The 26,427-nt window shown below is 36.9% G+C and overlaps 1 protein-coding gene and 1 long non-coding RNA gene across 2 annotated transcripts in view; one reads left to right on the top strand and one right to left on the bottom strand.

Annotated features, from left to right (window-relative positions):
- Nucleotides 1–1,191: 1,191 nt before the first annotated feature.
- The window catches only part of LOC139125615 (tropomyosin beta chain-like), a 79,862-nt gene continuing 54,626 nt past the window's right edge, over nt 1,192–26,427 (bottom strand). Inside the window, exon 3 of the mRNA XM_070691713.1 lies at nt 1,192–4,221. The gene's annotated coding sequence lies outside the window, so the exon portion shown is untranslated. The remainder of the gene's footprint in view (nt 4,222–26,427) is intronic.
- On the top strand, nt 2,393–26,152 carry LOC139125618 (uncharacterized). Its single transcript, XR_011550302.1, has 6 exons — nt 2,393–2,504; nt 4,116–4,274; nt 7,778–7,869; nt 20,904–21,111; nt 23,660–23,788; nt 26,060–26,152. It is a non-coding gene; the product is annotated as an uncharacterized lncRNA (long non-coding RNA).

The raw sequence follows: 26,427 nt of genomic DNA, 5'->3' as shown, positions 1-26,427 counted from the left end.
TTACGTTGATGAAAGACAAAGAAAAGTGTGTAAATAGCATTTTCTGAAAGTTTACGAGTTGACCCTTCTCAGTTTCAAAAGATTGCCCGACGTCGGGGAAAGAATTTGAATAAATTATTTGATAACAATCCTGATGGTTTGCATTTAACAGTTTCACTTTCTCTGTAGTCTGTTATCATTACTTTAATAATGAATAAGGTTCACTGGATATCCATCCTGCTGTGCGGTAAACTACCACCAGCCTTCTTGTATATAAATATTTCATAAATATTAGCTATTTCATTATTTTTGAATTTCCCAAGGAAAGATTTTGAAGAGAATTTGAGTCGTTATGGATTTACATTTAGTTCAGCATTTGCAAGGGTCCATGAGATTGTTACAGAGATTAAACAATCATATTGTGTTCACTGGTAAAACATCAAGATGCCAATGATATGGACCATCCATGATATGGACCATCCATGATATGGACCATCCATGATATGGACCATCCATGATATGGACCATCCATGATATGGACCATCCATGATATGGACCATCCATGATCATCTAAACAGAAAGAGTGAAGAGCCGTGATGAAGTCAAAAAAGCAGACAGGAAGAAAATCATCTGCGAGAACCGAACACTGCACTTCTGTGTATGAAATCCCTCTATTTAACGAGACTAAATGTTTTGGATTAAATAAGTAGGTGAATGTCATCTCTATGTTAGATGAAGTGAAGACAGACAATTGCAGTTCTGCATGGACTAGGAGAACAAAATGCTTCTTACACGAAATTATCCTTACATTTACCGACGTATATATTAGTGCTAATAGTGGAGATGAAGCGACACGCTATAGAAATTGCCACATTGATAATGTTTGTACATTCACGTTAGTTTTGGAAACAAGCAGACTGAACGTGAACGTGAATGTTAAACTGAAGATACACAGCCAATTTAAGGAAAGAAATCAAACAGGTTAAGTTACCATCAGCAAATTCACAGTCGTCAGGGGGGTACTCGAAATTTCGGAGTTTCCCATGCAATTCCTCCGACACCCCCAGGCTGTAAATAATGACGGCTCCCTAAAGGGAGCTGTTGTATCTTTCACAGCGTTTTCAAGCAACATGGGATAGCCGTCCAATGCCATGGTGTGTCATTTCTAATTTATTTGGGTTTTAGCAATAAAAACACTCTATACGGAATTTTCATATACTGGATCGATTTATTTCGTCATATTTAAAAAAACAAAAAACAAAAACAACAACAAAACAGTAAAACAAAACAATCGAATATAATACACCAAATGCTAGAATTGTGTTAAACTACAGTACCGTGAAGGAAATGAAAACATAACTACATAAAAATGCAAATTGCATGTTCAAAGAAAGAGGAATATATATTTTGTCAGTTTACAGTGATTGACAACAGTTCCAGCAGCAATCAAAATGGCTAATCTGTATTACAGTGTAATTCATGTACACATGTATAAGTCAGTAATCGTTAAAAATGGGTGACAGAAAATATTGAACAAATATTCACACTGATCTTGGATACAAATTAAAATTGGTATAAAATATACATGTCTATTTCCAGGATAATAATTCTGTGTACAATTTATTACGATGAAAGAAGCACACATGGTTTGTCGCCTTTACCGGTACATATGAAATTGCCAATTACTGTCCAAGAATTTCTAGTGTTAATACTGACAGTGCACTGCAAATGTATCAATGAATATGTACAATGGTTTGGTCTACCCTTGGAAATCCGTTAAGAGCACAATAAAGTATCAGGATAAAAATATTATACACGCAATACTGAAGTTCATAATTATTTAAGAGTATTATCACAAAAATTACAATGCACTAGCTTACCGTCATTTTATAACAATTTGAGCAAAAGTGACAAAAGATATACAAAATTACAACATGCAAACAAAACTCAACACTCTCAGTACTTTTAAAGATAGTTTCCTTATTCTAGGAGTACCAGAAACACAATGTAACGTATCAGATATATACTATTTTCCTCTCCAATCGATTGATATTGCAATCCTTGTGTAGTTTTAATATGATAGAAAATGTCTAGGAGAAGACTTTCGGCAAATCAATTAAAACAGCTTTTGCTTTCACCCAACAGATTTATTATATTCAAAATATAACTGACTAGCATATTTACAACAAAAATGTTTTTCTGTCAATAATTCTGGAAGTCTTATCGTCGGCTGTATCCGTGTTAAGCCACAGCCTCCAGCCTTTCTTTCAGGAACTTTGGGTGTACACTTTGGAGTTTACATGATGCCTTTAACAGCGCCCTCTTTCAAAAGAATCTCACAATCTGCCGGAGGGGGCGCTTTACCGAACTCCGGCTTCACCGGCTTCACTCATGATGGCATGGCCGGCCCTCCCAGCTGGCCATCACTTGCTGACTGTCAGATCATGGACAGTCTGGAATTTACCACCGCGATCGGATGGAAATATTTGTTGCATATTATGCAGGAGTTATCACAGGATATACAGGTAATGTTTTACAAGTACATTTCACTGACAAATCAACCGTTACGGTCGTTTGTCTCTGGTGTAATTGAGATCTGATGGTTTGTCAGGACAGCGTCCAATACACAACAATCTCAATCAAAATATTCAATTGTTGCAAGTTTGGAAAATTAGAAAATCGCTGTTTTTTGTTTGCAATGAAACTAGTCAGTCCTAGCAAAGTACGGAAATCAATTTTTAGTCCGATAGCACGTTTGGAATTAAAACAGTTGAATTTTTAACACTGCATTTTCAAAATCAATTGATTGTTTTCATTCATTCATTATGAAAGTTACTCATATTTTGTTCACAAAAAATTCTCATCATTGATTTTGGACACTATAGACAAGTCTAGCGACCCATACACAACAAAATTTTAGCCCACACTTGATGTCTAAATTTTGTAATTCTACCAAAAATTGAGAAATTCTTATCATGACCAACTTTACTTGGCATTGCAGTGACGTCACCAATTCAAACTGCTCATTGCAATCAATGCATTTATGAAAATGTCAGAAATTTTTCACCCAAATTTTTAAAATTTGGTTTGTCAACCACCATAAACGTGTCCATCGAGTTGTGAAGAAGAAATTTTTAGCCCACACTTGATGTCTAAACTGTCTAGATTTTGAGAAAAACGGAAAAACCTACTGACCTACTTTACTTGAAGTCAACAAAACAATCGATGACGTCACCGATGCAGACCGTCCATTGCTTTCAATGCATTTTCAAAAAATTCCTGAATTTTTCACCAAAATTTTCACAATTCTGATCCGGATGCACATGAAGTTCTGTGTCGAGTTGAGGACAAGAGATTTTTAGTCCAAACTTGGGGTGTAGGATGTGAAAAATGTGTTAAAAATGGTGATATTTTGATGAGATTGTAATGCATATCTATGTTGATACAGAGTATACTCTGATTTGGTGGACGGACTGATACGACCACTCTGTGAGAGCAATTGTTGTTGTGATGTCATCATTGACTGCAATGAACCATGGGTAATACTCAACACCTTCAAATAATACACAATCCAATTGTCCATCAGATCTCAGTTTTACAATGCCTTTACTCCACTCTGTACAAATATAAATATTGCCGTGTGAATCGACATCCAAGCCTTGTGGAGACTGTAACCTATAATTGCGATATGAATTCAGAAAATTCAAATCAGAATCTAAAACATGAATGACATGTTTGTCTGTATCTGACACTAAGAGATGGTTGTTGCTAGTAGCCATTACAGAGTATGGATAACTGAATTGATCACTGACTCTTGCAACAAGTTTTCCATCTTTGATGTTGTATTTGACCAAACTTTTACCTTTGCTGTCAGTGACAAAAATAAATGCTGCCATTACAGTAATGCTGCTAACCTCAATGTCTGCACTTTGGGGAATAATTTGAATAATTTTTTTATTTTGGTACAAATAATTATTTGGTTATTACCGATGTCAGTGATAAAGAAATGACCATCAGGGGATATGGCCACATCCCATGGCTTGAATTCTTTGTCAAACTGACCATCAAATCTGATAATTTCTATGACCACCTTATTCTTATTGAGTATTTGTATGCGATGGTTTTCTGTGTCACAGATCACAAGCTGATCTCCATGCCATGCCAGACCTTTGGGATAATTAAACTGTCCTGGCTCTGTACCAGACTCCATACTGCCCAATACCTGCAATGTCCACTCAGAACCTGAGGAGTAACAAAGAGGTCAAAGGTCAACCTAAATGTAAACAATACTGCAGGTAAGTTTTCACTTCTCTATTTTTTGAAATTTATTGTTGTTAAGATTTTTTTCTGTACTACAGGAGTGAAAGATTATATCCATAATTTATTAAAATGTTACTGCCATTTTACCTGTGAAGTACAGAACAGTTTTAATGTCAACCTCAATGTAAGCAAAACTATTACAGGTAGGTTTTCACTTCTTTTGGGGAGTTTATCATTGCAATTTTACCATGACAGTAAATATAAAGTTTATTGTTTCACTTAGTTGTCATACAGGGATATTCTTTGATGAAGTCTATTATGTCAACTGTGGTCAGTCTTTGGTTTTGTTGAAATCATTACACTATTTGAAAATAGGTTGGTAACACTGCTGGTGGACAGAATTGTCCCCGAGGTTATCGTTCGCCCAGTTAAATGAAGCGATGAAATTCGTTTCTTCGCTTCGATAAAGTGTGTATGTGCGATGTATGTATGATAGTGAGCATGCGTGCGTGAGTGCTTCACGAACTCTACAACTTGTTGAGCGGTCTCAGTCAGAAAAATGTAACAACTTAGCCGGCTATTGAACCACTCTTTTTTGGGAGTGGAGATTTAGCCGAGTGGTTCTGTCTGTGGCCTCTCAGCTAGGCGACTGATGCCGTATGTTGTGGGTTCGAACCGATTGAAAACTATTCGTATTACATTTTAAAATGTGTGGAGTTTGCTCAAAGTATATTTTACTATGCTTCTGAGACCCTAAGAGTCACAAAGTCAAACCAAACCATTTTATGATTTATTATTGGTCTATATTTTTGTGTATTCATTTCAAAAGAAAACATAAAAATGTCAACAGAGAATTGAATTTTAGTGCCTTGTTTTTGTTGAGTCACATAGAGAGAAACCGTGAATTTAAAATTATTTTATGTATTTTCCTTCTTGATTCAAAATATTGCTCTCTTAACTGTAAAAAAGAATAATTGAACATAATGTATGGGCAAAGTGCAAGTTGTACATTTACAATGACCAAACCAAAAATTGAAATTCATCTTTGCAATTTGAAGTATTCTCATTTCTTTGTTTTATTGAGTCTTTTTTAACTTCTTTGTCACAGTCGGGGACATCTTATTATAAACTCTGACAAAGCATTGTTTTTTACCTTGGGCTTCACAGTCAAAATTTTAAATGTTTTCTGCGATGGTCTTTGTCAAAGTCTTGGGATCATGACAATAGAAAAATTTTATAGATTTTTACCCATGGCCCTATAAAATGGCATTCACTTGGAATTTCAAATCTTCAATAAGGCCAAAGTAATTAAATTCTTTGTTTTGCGTCCACTCTAAATGGGAAAAGGTACGCGTCTAAGCGGCTGAAAAACACACACAAGAAAATTAACACAATGTAATTTGATTGCAGCAAATAAGAAATTGTAACAAAATTTTAGTTCAGAAAAGCTAAGCGGTCATGTCCTAAAATTTCCTATTCAAATACATTGTGTGTGTTTTTCATAAAAACCTTAAAAACCTACGCGGGTGGGGACGCAAAACAAAGAATTTAATTACTTTGGCCTAAGCAGCCCTTGCAACCTTGGAATTCTATTCATAATTATGTGTCTTTTATTGATGTCTAAGTTCATTTTCTAAAAGCACACATACCAAGAAATACAGGATATGTACTGAATGTGGTGTCAGACCACTGAAAGTACTTTGATGGGACAGTGAAAATTTTAGTTTGGTTTACCTCAGGTTTATTATCTGTATACATAACCTTCATTTTCACACTTATTTTGACCTCCATTACCAATTTGGAGTTGTCAAACTATTTTTGCTTCATCAGACAATATTTATAATGATTTTCAGACTGGCAGTGATGGTATCTGTAAGATTGCAATTCTGTGCAATACATTTTGCAGTACAGAGTTATCCAATGGATATTAACCAAATTCATGACAACTGGGAATGATTCTTGTTTTCTGTAAAACCTTAAAAATCATCCATTGTTGTTTGAGATTACCTTGACAGTTGAGGAAATACCAACACAGCATGTACACCAAAGGAATCACAATGATCAGTCTGACTTGTATTCTAAAAAACATCTCAGTTTAAATCTGACATCAGTTCTTTGTTATTCAGGTCAATCATAGAACTCATCAATTCAGTGTATTGTTCTTCTGTATGCAACATTGACTTTACAAGAAGTTGAATTTTTGTACAATGTAGCAATTTAAGTAAATATCCTGCGTAGCGGCATGTACTTACAAAATTAAGATTTGTGATGACACAGATCTAGTTTGAAAGTCCACAGAGTGAGGCCCCCATTTCAGGATACACTACAGTATAAATAAAGCTTGCAGGACTCAAATTTTCACCTTGGACAGCCAGAGTTAAACTTGTTGTAGTATTATCTCTCTCGGCGAATTATGAATGTATTCAATATGCAATCACACTATCATGAGATGAGTTAAATTTCTGCTGGAATGACAGCTCATATTGAAAACTTGATAGCTCAGTCAATTTTGAAACAATGATATACATCAATTTGGAACCGGCATTGACTTTGGAAGCTCTTGTTATGTAGTTTAAGTAGCAGAATTTAGCATGAATTGACTGGAATGACAGTTCATATTGAAAACTTCAGACTCAGCAAAGTTATTCTTGAAACATTATGTGTATTGATTTCTAGCCTGTATTGACTGTTACACCCCCTGTTATCAGTGTAGTTGAAGAAGAGAGCATTCAGCATGCACTGTTTCAATGGACGTTTATTGAAGACAAATGACATTGTGTTTACTGTTTTGATGTCTATTTTGAGCTTTGATGTTTTCAAATCTCAATACCAACTATTACCAATGATCCTAATCTTATTGATTGTATTTGATGCTTGCATGTCATTATTACTTAAATAAATAAATAAATAAATAAATAAATAAATAAATTTTGATGTATTTGTATTAAAAGGGCCAGTAGCTGAAACTGTTGGTGACTTTGCCTGTCCTTTTGGTGAGGGATTTACACCTGAGAAGGTTAAAGTTATCTATAGTCTTATTGTTCATCTCCAAAATAACATGTTGAGATACATGGTATTCCACACCTCAACTCAGCTGATATAATGACTTCACCTGACTTTTTGGTGAGTGATTTAGGTAAGACAAAGTCTGATTGTTCTCCTCCGAGAGACATGTTGAGATACATGGTATTCTGCATGTCAACTCAGCTTGTACATGAATGAACTTCAAATGTTATTTTATTGTTAATTGGTGAATTCCACTCCAGTGTGGAATTCTAATTTGAACAGAAACAGTGCATTTTACATTTCCATTGATTCTGAGTTGGCAAACTAAATGTTAGTGTTTTTACATGCATTAGGGGTATGACAAAAGAAGTGACGATGATTGATGTATAAAACAAAACAAAACTGATAAAACCATCAATAGTTACAGCTACTGTCTGTTAAAGTGCCTGTCACTCTTGTAAGTGTCAAAGATTGACTTTATTTATGTTACATTGATTCCTTAGACTTAACCTTTTGTTTTATTTTAATTTAGGAACAGCCTGCAAACACCTTGACGTTATATTAACCAAATGATAGAGGGCGCTGTTAGCCTACCAAGTGTTGAGTAAAGACAAGTCCTGTAGGGTAGGTGTTTATGTTTCATGACAAATTTGCAAAATCATAGTGTCAGGATTTTGAGACAATATGCTGATTTTAGCTGAGTCTGTGTACCAATGTTTAGATCTATGACAACACAGCAACATACAGGGAATCAGAAACAGAAAGATAGACCTGTTATGGTTATGACACAAACAATGGCAGGAAAATTATGCAGAAATTAATACAAATTGACTTGCGCAATTATGTTATTTCGTTTTTGCCGTGCAAATCAGACACAATGTAATTGTGATTTTTTTTTCATTATTTAGTGGTTCTGTGTAAAGAATTACTACAAGAACACATACTTCATATTTTAATATGCACTTTATTTATTTATTTATTTATTTATTTATTTGTTGCAACCCTTTAATAGCAGGGGCTCACTGAAAACGATAGGAGCAGCACATTACACTTGGCACTGGAAATGCAAATAAAAAGTCACAGAAAAAGTTACTTAGTTGCACTTAGAGAACTATGCCAGCAAATTTCCTTTCTCAACCTATAATGTTTAATCAATCTTGGCGTGCCTATCACCTTATTTTTATTTATAACTGACGGTAAAATAGAGCAATTATTCATGACAAAATTCTACCAAAACCATAATAGCATACTGCTGCTGTGACTTACTGTTGTACCACGAATCCCGTTTGGGTTATTGTAAATTTATATTTCACTAGCATTAACTCAGTTTTCTGTGTAACTAAGTACAGACAGTACAGAGTTGTTCTTTATGGCTGTCAACACTTAATAATTTCACAAGTTAAACTTAAAAATTGGTGGCAGGTCATTCCAAAAACTGAATCTTTATGCCCTGTCAATATATAATAATAATATTCTCCAGCATTGTGTGAAAAACTTGAATAAACTAAGAAACTGAATCAAAGTTTTTAAAAATTAGTGTGTAAGAGCATCAGCAACTCAGATCAGTGGTAATGTGTAAAATTATCATATACCCATGCCCATATTGCTACATCCTAGTGACGTTCGCCGTAAAATATCAGTCGTGATATTTCACGGTAAACGTCGAGATATGCACGATGAACGTCATCAGGTTTAGAGCTTTCCCGAACTACATTAGCAGTTTGTTGGTAAACAACGTAAACAACAAAATGGCTGCCGCTCCCCGCCTGCGAAGCGATGTCGCCGACGTAAAAACTTGAAGGGCTTCGAAGAACACTAGTATTTCTGGTTGCAAATTACGGGAATATCACGTTGAGTCTTGAAATTTTTTCCCATGGTATTATTTTGGTCAAGTTCTAGCAAACATTCTGCCGTTCGCACGGCGCCGGCACTGTGCACGCTCTATAGTGAGCGCGTGGCGTGACAGCGATGTTGCGCGCGCGACGACTGTTGACATGGCAACTCGAAGGGTAAACTAACAAAATGGCGTCCTCTCCGCGCGAGTTCCGTGCCGTACGACGATCGAACTCAGGATAGATTTAAAAGCTGAGCAGTTTTTGATCGGGTACAGTTGTAATAGCATATTGCACCTTAAATATTCCTGCTGTATGACGATTTTTGTATCCCGGTGTCTTTCTTCTTGGTTTCATTGAGATATGGACGACTTGCAGCGATGTCGCGCGTGATTGTTGACATCTTCGTCGAATACTTTATGAATGAAGCCTGTTCACATAAACATTCTGATATTTATGCGCAAGGCGTAATAAAGTAAAGCCTCAAAATTTAAGGTTTTTCGTTCTATTAATGAAAATTCCCTAAAATTATGGGCATGGGTATATGATAAATCGGTTATTACCCAATATCGCCTGTTCCTTGTGTCGTATCAGCATTCGTGTCATTTGTGCTGCGTCAGACACTCGACTTCGTCTCGTGTCTGACGCAGCACAAATGACACTCATGCTGATACGACACAGGAACAGGCGATATTGGGTAATAACCTCTAATTATATTTAGGGAAAACAATTTTTACATTGCTTCCATCAATCAGTGTACATGTGTTCAATGAATATAAATTTGTTGACATTATGCAGAATGTCAAATACCAAATCAATTATGACACTGAAATTCCTGCATTCACAAAAATGGTTAGGGGGGCTGGAGGAATTCTGGGGTATATGAACTTTTTTGGAGTAGCAGATGGGGACTTGAAAGTTTGGCTCTGGCAATGGGAATTTGCATGAACTATTATATATTATTGCCTGAATACATGGGTTTATGTGCCCGAGAGCAGGTGACAAATTTGCCCGATGCCAAAGGGGCAAATTGTCTCCTGCTGTGAGGGTACATAAACCCATGTATTCAGGCAATAATATTTTTATTACATGCCTTTCACAGTTAACACTATATGACATTTGGTTACATGCAGGGCATTCTCGGACAATTTTAACACATTATTGACCAGCATCAAACAGATTTTCACGATCAATGTCAAATAGGAGTGTGTGCATTGGTATTTTAATCTAGTGTTAAGTGTCTAGTTTGATGTTGAAAATGTCAAAGTGTTTGACTTGACCGGGTAACCATGGTAACCAGTCAGTACATCATTCATTGGCCCGCTAACTCCCCGGATGTTCCTATTCAAATCAATGCACAGATTTGCACTCACATCGAGGCATGTAATAAAACATTTTAATGTCATCAAATTGTTGTAATATTAGTAATAATTAAACAAAACATAGAACATTTTTGTCTCATTTTTCACGACTTTGTCTAAGCATGTATGATTTTTTTGTAAAACATCAAAGCACATGAGCCTAGTAACGGCTCAGAAGCTGGAACTAATAATTTTTCAATATTTCTGTGCAATATATATCAATTACAGTTTCTTGCTGTCTCCCTACAGCATGCTGAAACACACAATATTCAGTTTGTCGACAATAATTATGTAAATATGTATTAGGTGATAACTGATTTACAATCCAGACTGACAGTCAGTTGTCAGTGATACAAATGCACAGTACACATGCACAGGCTGTGTTGGCAATCAAGCTGAATACTGGATAATTCAACATGCTGGGAAGTAGAACAAGAACATTGTTGTATAAACTGAACAAAAACATTGTATTGTCAAATGCCGTGCACTGCATACTGACAGTGACAGAGAAAGCTCTGACTCTGATGCAGTTCAAGAAAAGTTTGAGTCATATGATGCTAATGACAATGAAATATACTTGTAAACAAGATCAAACCAGAGAGCAACACATGATATGGAAGATCAGGAGACTTGAAAGTATCAGGAATTTTGGAATTGTAGCATATGACTATAAATTATAATCAGAAAAAGATAGGGTTACCATGCCTAATTTTCTAACTTTTCACATTCTCATCATAGAATAACACAAAAGTAAAACTTAAATTTGAACTGAAAAGACTGTATGTAATTTTAATGAAAAAATGTGCTACTAAATGGAATTATTTATTTTTTTACCAAATTTGCAATTATTACACCCAAAACTTTAGAGATTATATAGATATAGATTTTAGAGATTATAATATGCTTAGCTTGAATCCAGCAATCTAATGGCTGAAGCCGGGGTTTATATTCTCAACAAGAAGACTTGCGTGCTTCGAACATTTTTGAGTTCGCGCAAATTTTGAACTCCAGCTAGCTTGAGAGCTCAATGCGCCATAATGTTGAACAAGTGTACGGCTTGAGATTGATTTTGATAGTTAAAGTTTAGTCTGGTGCAGCTCGATGAACCCACAAATGAAGAGTTTGTATAAGCAGTGACGGCGATGTAACAACAACATAATTTTTAAAAGTTTTTTGAGCTTTTTTTTCAAGAAAAATTCTTCAAGTTTGGTGTCGGTAATCGCGATATCGATGCGTTGCGTTACCGTATTGTATGGAATCAACAGTGTAGGCGCATGCGTTCTGGAACGTTCGTTTTAGAGTTTGTGTTCAGTTTGGGCGCCTGAACCCTCGTTCCAACTTCTTATAACGACATTGTTCACTTGTTTTTATCTTTAGCATATTATAATGAGGTTATATACGGTGCACTTGGATATTTGGTTGCGGATATAAGACCTCTGGGGTGTAAATTAGCATATTTGGGTGAAATAATCACCGAGCGAAGCAAGCGACCAAATACCCTTGCTTGCCGTTTATAACCTCTAATTAATCTCTGAAATTTTGGGTGAAATAATGGCAAATTTGATATTTATGTATTTATTTTATGGAATATTTTAGCCTTAACCCTTTCACCCCCAGTTCCCTGTATACAGGTCCAACTTTACCATAGAAAACAATGGATTTGGGACAAACCATGGTGGTGAAAGGGTTAAACTTTAAGTTTTGGCAATACACCCATCTCACGTTCCATATGCCATCCTGGATTGCCAGGTGTTATGTAGGTCATTTACCCCACACTCACATGACCTGAGTTCAATTAGTCTAGAACATTCTCTAGGTCACTGCCCTTGATGACCTCACAACCTTGAATTCAATTAGTCATGTTTGGAATGTTCTGGAAAGTTGATTAGTTGTGTAAGGGAGATAATTTTAGAACAGTAATTAGCATGTCAATAAAAGTTCTAGATTGTTCTTATATGCCTTTATAAAAGGGACGTGCACAGCTTCCAGTCAGACTTTTGGGATCGTGTCTCTTGTGTGTTACTAAACTCCAGCAGTAGTCATTCTCAAGACCTTTCAAGACCTTCACTGCCAACGCTGGATTTATACCGTGGACTTTGTGCAACTTCAAGCCTGCAAGCCAAAGGACTGTTCATTCATCCAACTGACTGTTACAACTCTGAGACTGGAGCTTTGCCGTCCCAGCTGAGATAAGTAGTCTGTACACTTTTAAAGCTTGTACTCTATCCCTGACTTAGCAATTAGTTTTATTTTCGTAATAAATTTTGTTTAAACGTTAACTGCTGAGTTCACCCTTTTGTTCGTTTTCTCTGCACGTAACAAATTGGGGGCTCGTCCGGGATACGAATATTTTGAGCCGTTTGACAACATTTTGACAGCCTTTTCAAAACTACTGTATACTGTGAACTCAGCGAAATTTAATCATGGCGGAATTTAAACCAGACGAATTTATGGATGACCTTGATCAGGACACATTTAATTCCCTCAGAAAAGACAACCTCATAACACTGGCCAATTTCCTTAAAGTAGAAGTCAAAAGATCTATGCGCAAGAGGGAAATACAGTACCGTATTGCCAAACATTTAGTTAATTCTGGCCATTTTGAAGAGTCTGCCTTAAAAGATTATGAGCCTGAGTCTTCCTTCGAACTCAAAAAATTAGAATTAGAAATGCAGACAAATTTGGAGATCAAGAAACTAGAATTACAAATGAGAGAGAAAGAATTACAAATGGAAGAAAGACAGAGAGAAAAGGAGAGAGAATTGGAAGAACATCGACTACAGTTAGAAATGAGACGTTTAGAGCTTGGACAGTCAGGAAAATTCTTCCCTTCAGACAAGTTTGACATCACTAAGCATTTCAGGTTAGTTCCCCCTTTCCAAGAAAAGGATGTTGATAAATATTTCCTCCATTTTGAGAAAATTGCTCAGAGTCTGGATTGGCCTAAGGAGTCCTGGTCTATGCTTTTGCAGAGTGCTTTGGTGGGTAAAGCCAGAGAAATTTACATTCAGTTGTCAGTAGAGCAGGCTTCGGATTATGATTCTGTGAAGGAATTAATTCTCAAGGGCTATGAGTTGGTGCCTGAAGCTTACCGTCAGAAATTTAGGGATTGTGAGAAGGTGAAGGATCAAACTTATGTTGAATTTGCTCGAACAAAAGAACAACTGTTTGATCGTTGGTGTTCTTCGGAAAAGGTCAGTCAGAATTATGACAAATTACGACAACTTGTTTTGATTGAGGAATTTAAAAGGTGCATCGGAGTGACATCAAGACGTTTATCAATGAACAAAAGGCAGATACATTAGAGGTTGCTGCACGTTTGGCCGATGATTATTCATTGACCCACAAATCTTCCTTTCTCACAAACCATCCCAGTCCTTTTCATACAGAAACAATGCAGGTAAATTTAACTCGTCCTTTTCATCCAAGAATTTTTCAAAGGAGAGTAGGAAATCAAATGACAACAGTTCACAAAATTCAAGTAACACTTCCACATCATCAGATCCCAAGTCTCAATCTCCTTCTGACAAACAGTTCGGTACACTTTCTTGTAATTATTGCAAGAAAGACGGCCATTTAATGTCAGATTGTTTCAAATTGAAAAGAAAACGTGAAGGTCAAAGTGGTCAAAGTGGATCTAAGCCCACCGGCTTTATTTCTTCATCAACTCAATTAGAGTCTAATAATGTGTGTAACACATTTTCTGAGGTTAAACCCCTCTTATCCCCAATTAATGAGGTCAAGGTCAATTCTTCTCAAGATAGCATTATGGGTATTTTCGAACCATTTATTCACGATGGTTTTATATCACTTTCTAGTGATTTTTCTTCTGCTACCCCTGTCAAAATTTTAAGAGATACCGGGCTTCCCAGTCTCTTTTGTTGGCAGATACCCTGCCGTTTTCTGAAAAGTCATTTTCAGGTTCTAAAGTTCTTATTAAGGGGGTAGATTGCAATGACTACATTCCTGTTCCTCTCCATAATGTCTATTTGTCTTCGGACTTTGTTTCTGGACCTGTGGCTTTAGTATTAGGCCTTTTTTGCCTTTTGAAGGGATTCACCTTCTTCTTGGAAACGACCTTGCTGGGGACAAGGTCATTACTAATCCACTTGTGACTGATAATCCTAGTTTAGATCAGGATCCAGAGCCAATTGAACAAGAGATACCCGATTTATTTCCTTCATGTGCCATTACTCGAGCCATGTCAAAGAAAACTTCCGAGAATCAAAATACTCTCAAGAATAATGTCACAGATGTTGACTTAAATGACACCTTTCTCAGTCAGGTGTTTGACACGGATCATTCCGTTATCCCTCGTGGATTTGAAACTTCCAGTAAAACTTCTGCTGACCAAAGTCAGACATTTTCTAGATCAAATCTCATTGCAGAACAACACAAAGACCCAGATATTTTGTCTTTGTTTGACAGGGTAGATGATGAAGGTAAAACTTCAGATAGCTCTGTTTCCTATTATACAAAATCTGGTATTCTCATGCGTAAATGGAGACCTCCAGATGTTTTGGTTGATGACGATTGGGCTATAAAACATCAAATTGTGGTTCCAAAGCCCTATCGTGCTGAAATATTGCGCCTGGCCCATGAAACGCCCTGGGCTGGTCACTTAGGAGTCAGGAAAACTTATCATAAAATTCTCAGTCACTTTTATTGGCCTAATCTCAGGCAGGATGTAGCACATTTCTGTAAAACTTGTCACACATGTCAAATGGTAGGAAAGCCAAATCAGACCATTCCAAAGGCCCCTTTACAGCAATTCCTGCATTTCAAGAACCATTTAGTAGGATTCTAATAGACTGTGTTGGGCCCCTACCAAAAACAAGATCAGGAAATGAGTACATGCTGACAATAATGTGTACATCAACTCGGTTCCCAGAAGCCATACCACTGAGAAACATAAAGACAAAGACTATAGTGAAAGCTTTAGTCAAATTTTTCACTTTATTCGGCCTCCCTAAATGTGTCCAGTCCGATCAAGGCTCCAACTTTATGTCTGGTATTTTTCAACAAGTAATGGATCAGCTAGGCATTAAACAGTATAGGTCATCCGCCTATCATCCAGAAAGTCAGGGTGCTCTTGAGCGATTTCATCAAACTTTGAAAAACATGATTAGGACCTACTGTTTTGACACAGAGAAACAGTGGGATGAAGGAATTCATTTTCTGCTCTTTGCTGTTAGAGAGTCAATTCAAGAGTCTCTTGGTTTTAGCCCATTTGAGCTTGTATTTGGACATACAGTCCGTGGCCCACTTAAGCTCGTTAAAGAGAAATTCTTATCAGACGATGATGATTGTCTGAATATTTTTGCAATATGTGTCAGATTTTTGTACGAAACTCTCTAAAGCATGTGAATTAGCCAGAGAAAATCTTGAGTCATCTCAGCAGTCAATGAAAACCAAATATGATAAAAGCACCTCAAAACGGAAGTTTGAACCAGGTCAAAAAGTCTTGTTCTACTTCCGGTTCCTGGCAAACCACTCCATGCTCGTTACTTTGGGCCATATCTAATTGATAAGAAATTGAGTGATTTAAATTACATCATAATAACACCTGACAGGCGAAAACAAAAACAGCTATGTCACATAAATATGCTTAAGCCATATTTGGATAGGGATAATCCTACTATAACTCAGCCTGTCAGTACAGTCAGTTCTGGCCATTATGAAGATAGTGATACTGAAACTGACTTGAGTGAAAATACTCTAAACTCAAAGCTGGGCTCGGTCAAGCTTCAGAACTCAGAAATCCTGGAGAAGCTGGAGTCTACAAAGTTGGCACACCTCCAGCCAGAACAACAACAACAGGTGAAAGAACTGCTCCAAGAATATAAACACCTGTTTCAAGATGTTCCAACGAGGACGAATGTCATCTATCACGACGTTGATGTTGGGGACAGTAAGCCTGTAAAACAACATCCATACAGACTGAATCCAACAAAAGCGAAATATCTCCAGGAAGAAGTCAAATACCTGCTGGACAATGACTTTATTGAACCCAGTAAAAGTAACTGGAGTTCGCCGTGCATACTTGTTCCCAAATCAGATCACAGTTATCGTATGTGCACGGACTTTAGGAAGGTCAACACTTTAACAAAGACAGACACTTTCCCAATCCCGAGGATTGATGACTGCATCGACCGAGTGGGAAAAGCAAGTACGAAAAAACGTGACGAAATTTGACCTACTGAAGGGATTTTGGCAAGTCCCTCTGACGGATCGTGCTCGTGAAATATCCGCCTTTGTTACACCAGAAGGATTGTTCCAGTACAAGGTGATGCCATTCGGAATGAAGAACTCTCCGGCAACGTTCCAACGGATGATCAACGACGTCATATCCGGGCTAGACGGGTGTGCAGCCTACGTTGACGACGTCGTCCTGTATAGTGACACCTGGGAGGAACACATCAAGCTCATGCGGAAGTTCTTTGAGAGACTGAGCAAAGCAATGTTGACTGTCAACCTTGCCAATCTGAGTTTGGTTGGGCAAGGGTAACTTACCTCGGACATACTGTAGGACAGGGTGAGATAAAACCTGTTGATGCTAAAATCAGTGCCATTTCAAGTTTTCCCATACCAAACTGCAAACGACAACTGATGCGCTTTCTCGGTATAGCTGGTTACTACAGAAAATTCTGTCCAAATTTCTCCACAATTACTGAGCCTTTGACTAACTTACTTAAAAGAAAGTAAAGTTTGTTTGGTCAGAGCAATGCCAACAGGCATTTGATACACTTAAAGCCATACTGCAAAGTGCTCCAGTGTTGTCTGCACCAGATTTCACTTTGCCATTCAAATTAGCTGTAGATGCTAGTGATACGGCTGCTGGTGCTGTTTTATTGCAAGAGGATAGTCATGGTGTAGATCATCCTGTTTGCTATTTTTCACGCAAATTTAACAAATCCCAGAGAAACTACTCTACAATTGAAAAAGAGTGTTTATCTTTGATATTAGCTTTACAGCATTTTGAAGTTTATGTTATTACTTCTTCAAATCAGCCAATAGTGGTTTATATTGATCACAACCCTCTTGTTTTTCTGCAGAAATTTAAAGGCAAAAATCAGAGATTGCTAAGATGGAGTTTAATGTTACAGGAGTTTAATCTTGATATTAGACATATCAAAGGCAGAGACAATTTAATTGCAGACTGTCTCTCTCGTATTTAGAGTTTATTGTTGTTCACTTTCACGAAATTTTACTTTAGAGTAAAAAAATTTTGAGTACTTAAATCTTTTTCAAGATTACATTTGTAAAAGAAGATTTTTCTTTGAAAAATTTTCTTTTTTTGAAGAGGGGGTGTGTTATGTAGGTCATTTACCCCACACTCATCATGACCTGAGTTCAATTAGTCTAGAACATTCTCTAGGTCACTGCCCTTGATGACCTCACAACCTTGAATTCAATTAGTCATGTTTGGAATGTTCTGGAAAGTTGATTAGTTGTGTAAGGGAGATAATTTTAGAACAGTAATTAGCATGTCAATAAAAGTTCTAGATTGTTCTTATATGCCTTTATAAAAGGGACGTGCACAGCTTCCAGTCAGACTTTTGGGATCGTGTCTCTTGTGTGTTACTAAACTCCAGCAGTAGTCATTCTCAAGACCTTTCAAGACCTTCACTGCCAACGCTGGATTTATACCGTGGACTTTGTGCAACTTCAAGCCTGCAAGCCAAAGGACTGTTCATTCATCCGACAGACTGTTACAACTCTGAGACTGGAGCTTTGCCGTCCCAGCTGAGATAAGTAGTCTGTACACTTTTAAAGCTTGTACTCTATCCCTGACTTAGCAATTAGTTTTATTTTCGTAATAAATTTTGTTTAAACGTTAACTGCTGAGTTCACCCTTTTGTTCGTTTTCTCTGCACGTAACACAGGTCAAAGGTCACTTTGAGAAAATAAAAGTCAATAGATAGACAAAGTTGGCTATTGACACGTGGGACTCTTTCCACCAAACTTTACGTGATTTTAGCAAACTTAAATAACTCATGCTTCGCAGAATGTTTTACTCAGCCATTGGCACGATAGAATGAACAAAGTTGCAGGAGATTTTTTCGTAGTATGGTGTGGCCCGGGAGATTGTGTGGCATCAACGATGGAATGCAGGTACAGCCATCTATCTTGTCGTACACTGCATGCAATGTGCAGATAAAATCCAATTCATCTATTTTCGTTCGCCTTTGTTGGCATTTTATACGTTCGCTTTGGAAAGTCATTTACCAGTGTCATGTCAGTTACTGGCTGGAAACTTTCTACCCTGGTATACTTACGGAATAAAGACTTGTGAAGTTGAACTAGGACCCAATACTGACCATGGTCTCCTTGACCTTCAACAAAATGACCTTTGACCTAACGTGGTTGTTACAAAGGCTAAGACAAGCAAAATGGAAAGTGAAAGTAAAGCTGTTTACTTCTCTATTTTGTAGCGGCTTTAAGTTACTGAACTGTCAAACATATCAAACAATATGTGGCAATTACATTTGAATTTGACAGATACATGTAGCAATGTGTTTGTATGAGTGGGAGCTGGTATCATCAGATTATTATATATAATCCCATGGTATTTTATTCTGTTTGACGTCATCATACACGAGTGTTTTTCACGGAGCCATACAACTTCTCGCCTACGGCTCGAAGATCGCACGGCTGTGCCTCCACGAAAAACACGTTGAGGTGTAGGTTTTGGGTTTATCGCCAACTGGGATCGCCAGGTACGACGTCCACAGTGAGCCTTGCCTTACGACTCGACTGAAGCCTAGCCGCGACGTTACTGAGCCATTAAAATAAAACGAACGACGGTATCCCCATTCGATTCTCGGGAATAGCTATAGTTTTAGCGACTCGAATTTTCGTTGGACATGCCTTCTATGTTTCCATCTGTGGATTTGTCGGGTCAACTTTTTGTAAAAATGTCATGACAGCATGGCATCGATCACGAGAAATTGGTCTGTGTCCATCGCGTGGCGACGTGCAGGTATTAACGGTACCATGCAGGAAAAAAGTTCCGGTTGATGATGTACAACAGGGGTAATATGGATTTCTTATCTGTGCTGGTGTACGTCACACAGGTGGAGATATGGGCCAGTTCATGTTATAATAAGTGTTTATAATAACTGCAGTCTGGTTATTATGGGATTTAATGAGCCACTTGATAAACTGTCATTGACATGAATTCACACAATTTCTTAAAGACTTGCCCATTTTTCCATACCCAGCAATGTATAATTAATTTTGTGTGTGAGCTGAAAGTGTAGATACAGAGTTGAATTGATCTAAGATAGCAGTGTATACACCCATCTTCAGTCAAATTCCCTGGAAAGGTTTTATTATGATTTTATACCTCTCAACCATCTCTTGCAGGATTTAGGAAAGATCTTAGCCTTTTTTATTCACTTTATCATCTCTACAGGGACTTTGTCTGGAACCTGTTCGCAAGGGATATGGTCTTCAATTTAACCGATGTTGGCCGCTGTCTTTTGCAGGGAATTTTCAACAGTGGAATGAAATGTATTAACTGACAGAACAATGTCAAACTTTCTTTCTACTTTCAGATCAGATGGTAGCACTATCACCAGGCTTACTTAGTCTGGTAAGCCAGAAGTGAAGGTGACTCTGCCTGAGAAAGCTAGCAAAGATTTGTGTACTGACAGTGAGAATGTGAGGGAGCTTTTAGGGTGCCAATAACTGTACTTTTGCATGTAGACAAATCAGTATGATGTAAGGAAAGGCAAAAGTGGCAAATGTTGAAACTTGAATATGTCCATGAACTTAGCACAGAAATATCACCAAGACAAAGAAAATTAACATAATGTCTTTTGACTACAGTCACACTGTTACATCGGTCACTGGAGTTCATTCACCAGAACTGAGTAAGAATACACTGGAAAAATTCAGTGGTGACAATTCAAAAACAATTACAAACGGTGATCAACGAAATGATACTGTTATGCAAGCAGCACAGATATCACCAGCTAAAGATATTTCCCAAAATAGCTGGCTTCAACTGAAGTCAGTTTTTCTAAGTGAATATTTCTTTCAATAGGTAACAGGATAGATGTCCTATACTGTCCTGGTCAAAGGGTAACTGTATCAACTATAGACTATTAGAGGGATACTGTCAATTATTATAATGGCAGTTTTAATCACACTATATCTAAGTCATTTTGTGCCAGGTGTGTTCATTCTTACAAGGCAAGTCTGTCAGGGTTTAAACCACATTCCAGTCCAGCAACAAGAGTGTGGTACAGATTGTGGCTTGTTTGAAATATTGCTTTCACAGTCTCTCTTTCAGAGCCATCCATTTTCACTGTTTGATAATAAACTGATGAGAAGTACTTACATATAATTGTTTTGGAAATAAAACCAAACATATTTTGACCCATTTCCAAAATGTAGATCCACAAATAGACGAAGGAAACCTGAGGTAATTTAATAATAATGTTTATTGTATTTGCAGACAACCTGAAGGGAAAAAGATAATTACACAATATGATGGATGCAAGGAATGGTATGCAGACTGTGTAGATATCCCGGAAGATGTTTTCCAATATGCAGATGCCAAGTGGAGCGGCAGAGTGTGCAATTCATGAACAACATTCTTTGAATTTCACTTTTATCTGTTAGGAAAAATATACTCATATCCATGCAGAAATATTCTGTCTGAGGTATGGCTTTTATTTAAATTGTAAATAGCAAACACACAACCACACTTTATATATATATATATATATATATATATATATATATATATATATATATATATATATATATATATATATATATATTCATCTCTACAACGTTGTTTCGTGAGTCACGAAACTCACTCATCAGGAGACTAGTCTAGTCTCCTGATGAGTATATATATATATATATATTCATCTCTACAACGTTGTTTCGTGAGTCGCGAAACTCATGAGTGAGTTTCGCGACTCACGAAACAACGTTGTAGAGATGACATTGTAAAATCAATTCTCCAGCATCCCTTATATATCTCGCTCTACTTTTGTATTGAGCACTTTGTATCGGACAAGTCGAACCGCATACTTCGTATATATATATATATATATATATATATATATATATATATATATATATATATATATATATATATATATATATATATATATATATATATATATATATAAAATGTAATAACACAAATTACTTCAAGTACAAAGTAATGATATCTGTTACTCAAGTTTCATACATCCTGTCTGCATAATGTAAAAACTAGGACAAGAAGTAATGCAGTTGAAAGCTGAGGACAAGAAGTAATGCAGTTGGAAGAGTCTGGAATTTCTCCTAAATTGAATCATTGTATTTTTAGAGAAAAACGTTTCAATTTTGTTTGGTAGTATTAGTTTGTTTCCCCTTATTTTCCAAATTATATTGAAGATCCACATTGAAGGACTTTTTGGCACATAATCATTCAAAGAAAAGGCATGATGTCAGAAGTTATTGCTAATTTTAATCCTATGTTTAAAGTGAGGAAAAATGATTTCAAAAGTGGTTTAATTTCCGGATACAGGTCTGTAGTACCAAAGGTCAATGGCTTTGCTACACCATGAAGGTAGCACAACACACAGCTAGCATCACTTGATTAGGGTCAAAGGTTACAGTGTTGGCTCTCCGAGTTCATTGAGACTTCATGGATATTTCTGTCCTGGCTCATACTGATTCTACTCTTTCAATGTAGAGATCTTGAATCTTAATTTATACATTCACTTTTAGCAGCAAAGTGCTCAATGACAAAATCTAGGGTTGTTATTGCTATATCTGATTTTGTCTGTACATTTCAGTGTATATTTCAGAGCACGGAAAGTGATGCTACCCACAATGCTCCTTGAATCTTAATTTATAGTTCACTTTAAGCAGCAAAGTGCTCAATGACAAAATCTAGGTTGTTATTGCTATAGCTGATTTTTTCTGTACATTTCAGTGTATATTTCAGTGCACAGAAAGTGATGCTACCCACAATGCTCCTTGAATCTTAATTTATACATTCACTTTAAGCAGCAAAGTGCTGAATGACAATTTCTAGGGTTGTTATTGCTAATCTGATTTTTTCTTTACATTTCAGTGTATATTTGTATATTTCAGTGCACAGAAAGTGATGCTATATTTCAGTGCACAGAAAGTGATGCTACCCACGATGCTCCTTGATCTGTGCAAACTGAGATCACGTGTTGAACTGAAGCAAATTTCTCTTGTACATAAACAATAATTTCACATCTTAAGGCATTGCTTTCATGACCATGCTTTCTAACTTTACACTTTGGTTATCGAGGTCAATCCCTTCTCCATTGCAAAGACAGCAATTTTATCTGCAGATATTTCTGACTGCCACACACAATAATTTCAGTTAAACTTGGGGAATAATACACCAGTCAAATAGAATGTATGTTGGTTAGAAAATTCTTGTCATATTGCTTAACATGAGAGGTACTGTAAGTCACAATATGTTTTCACTTCACGTGGAAACAGTACGGTGCATGGTAAGTTTACAAGAATGAAGAATTGGTCAGAATCAGTAAACTAAAGTGTCGTGTTTTGTGTGGAGATTTTTTTTGTTTTTTTCATTGAATTACATTACCCTATTGTCATATTGCAAGGTAAATGAAACAGGAGACTAAATTGCATGTTTAACCTTTTCCTGCCAGACAGTAATAACTGCATCACTTCCCCATTAGCCAAGTCAGTAAAAAGCGGTATTGAGCCAAAACATAACGTATTTTCACCCACTTGGCTTGGTATGTTAGAGCATCTTTTGTCCCAAAAAAATCAACTTTACAGTATTATGTTTTCAACAGCCTTCAAATGTACGGTATTATGTTAAAATACATCATGTGGAATACGTTGTGTTTCATTAATTTTAACCATCTTGACCTGGTGGTGAAATATGGACTTGGCAGAAACCAGTGATTCAAATTTTAATTTTTCTTTGATATTATTCTATTTTCATTTCAGTCACATATATCTTCCAGATCTTAAATCTCAGATATAAGTGCCCTGCATTTCCAATCAAATCTTTACCTTCACGATATCAAGATAGCTTGGTTACAATAATAATTTTTGTATGTATTAATGATGGAAATTCAAATTTTACAAAACAGTGGACATGAATGTTAAAACAGATATTCATTTCATAGGGTACTGAGTCAGATGTACTCTTGCTCTACCAGGCTAAAATGTGTGTTCTGAATTCTTTTTCAGCTGTTACTGAACCATGTCAGATAAGAAAGAAGTCTTTACTGTTTAAAAAGAAAGACACAGGAATAAGTTTGAGAGTGGAAATATTTCTTGAGCGACATAAAATTAAAATTCAGAAGAAAAAGAGTTCAGGTATGTTATTTATGCGCATATACACATATGATATAAATAGTCTTATCCACAATCCTTCACTTCACCTACCAGACTTCACTGACACTGAACATGAATTTTGAATCCATCAATTGCATGTCTATACCCATAAGCTTGATTTTAAAGATTTATTTTATGCCGGTAAACCAACTAAATCTGTAGTTATAGACCTTTTAATGCTTTTATTTTTGGCTTATGTAATGTCATAGTGATGTCTGTTTGTATGTCTGTCTGTAATTTACATGATATCTCAAGAATTGCTGATCCAATCTGAATAAAATCTGGTGCACACATTGTGCCGTTCACACACAGGCCATTAAAATGCCTCTGGAAAAGCTCTCGTCCAAAATGGCATAAAAAGTTACGTGTGGACGCTCCCGAGTGGTTCAGAAACGTTTCCAATTTGAGACGGTGCAGACTGCCTGACCTAAGCCGGTGTAGGAATTAACTCTATCAATAACTCGCTGTGTGGATGGATGGGCCGCTTCGGGGGCGTTGAAAACTAGCCGTATTACAGTATTTGTAACATATAACAAACAACAACCAACATTCATTTTCCTTTCGTTGTTGCTGCAAGTCAGTGCAGAGTCTGTCATAATCAATTGGTGTAGGTGTTGCAGACATTGCTTAATCCTGTAAATCTTCAGTATTCTCATCATGTAGTCGCATTCTCTGTTGTTTAAATCATGTGTGACTGTCATGACAAAAGTTAGCACTGGACAGAACCTACTGAAAGTACCGGTACTAGTAGTTGTTGCGTACAGGGTTTCAGTTATGAATTTAGGAACATCTAAATGTCAAGATTTTGAGACATAATGATTTTGTTCCATGAATATATCTGAGGATCATAACAAAGAGCAATCCCACCAGACAAGGTGAGGAATTAAAACTCCATGATAACAGTGACAAAGTACACACAATTGGAGTAAATTTGCTGTAATAGACTTAATAAATCAATAGCTGTACATTTAATATATCTTGCCTTTCAGAAAGAATTTAAACATGATTTAAATACTTGTACAGTGAAACCTGTCAATTGCGGACACCATTGGGAATGACTTTACTGTCCGTTGTTTGGAGGTGTCCGTAATTGTGAAACTCATTAATATTCATGAATGGACACACGTCTGTTTTCTTTGCAGTTTCATGTTTACAAACAAAAAGACCCAAGTGCAAGTGTGGCGTAGCAAAGTCTGAGTAGCGGGAAAAAACTCCATGGAAACTGCATAAATTATGATAATGACTATCCGATTTCTGCTTACCGTACGTACCGTATCTGTTAGCATGGCTGTAGACTGCACTGATCGGTACCGAGCTTAGTCGACGACTCCGATCGCGATGTGGACGCTATCAAAACCAGCATTTAGTATCTGATACATAACATTCAATGACGATGTAAATGAAAGAAATAAGTGAAATTTAATTCATTTATGTGTTTTATTATGATATATCCACAGTTGCGAGTGTAGTGATACGAACCGGCCGCCGCGTACTATGCCAATTATTCTATGCATAGTACGCGGCGGCCGGTACGTATCACTACACTTGCAACTGTGGATATATCCGAGTGTGGTTAGTGGCGAACCATGTCACCATACGCGATGTAGAAACGTGGACTATGCAACTTCGTGCAAATCTGTCAGTCATCGTCCATGCTTTTCCAAGGTGTAATTTACACCATGTGGTTCGACATCAGTTCAATCACCTTCGCTGTGCCTTGTCGGCAGTCAAACAATACGAAGGTGTCATCCGCCAGCGTGTCCGTTTGCGTTAAAAACAGGCAGGACATTGTTTGTCCGTAACGGCTGTGACAAACTGGACAAACTAATCTTTGATCTTCCGATATACAGAAATACGTGACAAGTGTCCGCAACAAAGTGATAAGTATCTGTCCGTAATTGTCAGGTTCATAACAATAGGAAACACACGCTTTGTATCAAAGAGCTGTCCGCTGTCCACAATTCAAAGGTGTCCGCTTTTGTCAGGTTGCCGACCTATTGTTTGTAATAACAGCCCTTTCGGGAATAAACACAGTGTCCGTAAATGAGAGGTGTCCGCATTTGTCAGGTGTCCGTAAGGACAGGTTTCACTTTACACAAAATGAACTACGTAAAATTACATTGCATCTTTCTGCTACAAAGCCACTACTCTACATTTTCAGCCTGTATAAAAAAAAATTCTCACAGAGAGACCAATTATGCATCTACGTTTAAGTAATTTTTACAGTCTACTGTTTCTAATTCTTCACTCTAGCTAGCTGATACTTGGTGATAGCATTTCCAGATAGCTTTAGATAAACAGTGGAAGAGCTCAGCTGAAGACAATTGTGAACACAGGAAAGGTATTGTTGTCCATGTAATGTTTTTGTAAAAAAGTAAAAAATGGCTGTATGCAGCGTGTACAGTGCTGTGAACACAGGTCTGTATGCAGTGTGTACAGTGCTGTGAACACAGGTCTGTATGCAGTGTGTACAGTGCTGTGAACACAGGTCTGTATACAGTGTGTACTGTGCTGTGAACACAGGTCTGTATGCAGTGTACAGTGCTGTGAACACAGGTCTGTATGCAGTGTGCACAGTGCTGTGAACACAGGTCTGTATGCAGTGTGTACAGTGCTGTGAA

The sequence above is a fragment of the Ptychodera flava genome (assembly GCF_041260155.1).
Source record: "Ptychodera flava strain L36383 chromosome 3 unlocalized genomic scaffold, AS_Pfla_20210202 Scaffold_25__1_contigs__length_14229661_pilon, whole genome shotgun sequence".
In the NCBI taxonomy this organism is placed as follows: Eukaryota; Metazoa; Hemichordata; class Enteropneusta; family Ptychoderidae; genus Ptychodera; species Ptychodera flava.
Note: the sequence above shows the minus strand (reverse complement) of the source record. Positions and strands in the feature narration are given on the sequence as shown.